The sequence below is a fragment of the Delphinus delphis genome, chromosome 15 (assembly GCF_949987515.2).
Source record: "Delphinus delphis chromosome 15, mDelDel1.2, whole genome shotgun sequence".
Classification (NCBI taxonomy): domain Eukaryota; kingdom Metazoa; phylum Chordata; class Mammalia; order Artiodactyla; family Delphinidae; genus Delphinus; species Delphinus delphis.
In genome coordinates, this window is record NC_082697.1 from 30,609,357 (window position 1) to 30,610,994 (window position 1,638).

At 50.7% G+C, this 1,638-nt stretch overlaps 1 pseudogene; it reads left to right on the forward strand.

The window, feature by feature from the left end:
* The first annotated feature begins 567 nt into the window (after nt 1-567).
* LOC132438622 (transmembrane protein 41A pseudogene) lies at nt 568-887 on the forward strand (annotated as a pseudogene).
* Nucleotides 888-1,638: the final 751 nt, after the last annotated feature.

Sequence of the window (1,638 nt, forward strand, 5' to 3'; positions counted from 1 at the left end):
AGAACATCAGAAATTGGAACAAAGCCTCGGCAACTGGCCAAAACATTCTAAGTTAGACATAGCTCCTCCTGGGCTTCCCTGTTCTCAGGGATCCCCAGGGTCTGTTGTTCCTTGCCTTCAGTAGGGTGTCTGACAAGCACAAGAGAGGCCAGGGCCAAGAGGAAGTAGTGGTGCCTTGGGGTTAGGCTGACCAGGAGGACATATAGCAGAGTGAAACCAGACAGTTACGTGGGAAGTTCAAGCCAAAGGCATCCTGGTCCATCATGGGTAGATCAGGTGAGCAGCTTGAGTAAATTCACAAGGTGCAATTTCACATTGTGGTGTACCTCTCTGGAGAGGAGATAATCTTGTAGCAAATGGGCAACTTGATTGCTATTTGGATTTCACAGGTCAGAGGATATGCTGGGCCCTTCATATCCCAGAGTTCCACAGGGATGTCTCTTGAGGTGCAATGAAGGTCAAGGGAGAAGCTGGAAGGGACTTCCTATTCCCTGACTTCAATCAAAACAGTTCTACTGGCTAGCAGCGAGGTTCCTGGCGCTGCTTCCAGGCTCCTCCGCGGCGGGGCGGGTCCGGGTGCTGCTGGCGCCGAGATGCGCCCCGTGCTCGGCCTCCTCCTGGTCTTTGCCGGCTGCACCTTCGCCCTGTACTTGCTGTCGACGCGACTGCCCCGCGGGTCGACACTGGGCACAGCTAAGGAGGCTGGAGACAGGTCACTGTGGTTCCCCTCGGACCTGGCCGAGCTGCGGGAACTCTCCGAGGTCCTTCAAGAGTACCGGAAGGAGCATCAGGCCTACGTGTTCCTGCTTTTCTGCAGTGCCTACCTCTACAAACAGGGCTTTGCCATCCCTGGCTCCAGCTTCCTGGTTTGATTCCGTATAATTTCATCTGTGTGCAGACGGGCTCCATCCTGTCAACCCTGACTTCTCTGGATGCTCTTTTCTCCTGGGAAACTGCCTTTAAGCTGTTGGCCATTGCCCTGGTGGCCTTAGTTCCTGGAACCCTCATTAAAAAATTTAGTCAGAAGGACCTACATTTGAATGAAACGAGCAACGCTCATCATCTAAATAGTAGGAAGGACACCTGATCTGGATCCTTTGGTTGCCTCGTCCCTGGACTCTACTGTTTATTTATTTGTGTAATGGGCGTGGTCCTCTGAAGCCCCTCATTGTTTTTAAATTATTCTCAACAGGTGATTTAGACACTATTGTTCTGTGTGCACTGTCTTGTCATGAAGGACACTCTGTGCTCTAGAAGGTGAATTATATCAGGTTCTCAAGGCAGCCCTGATTTAGCAGGACACTCTGCAAAATGGATGACCTCCTAGCAAATCCTGTTTGTATTTTACTGAATAACAAGGAACTCAGGCCAAGCCCTGAGCTGCTTCGGGAGAGGCTGCCGATTGCCCTTGTCCAGGGCGCCTCTTCTGCACAGTGATCAGCTGTTGTGACAGGTGTTATCCTTTTACGTCCCTCGTGGACATGATTAGTGTAGATAATGACATGTGAACCCACATCACTGACACCACTCTTCATCTTGTTAGTCTCCTGAAGAGTGATCCTTCTGCACTGTTTTGCTGATGACCTACCTCTTCCATAAATCAGAGGAAACAAGCTGACAAACTGCATGGAATTTCCA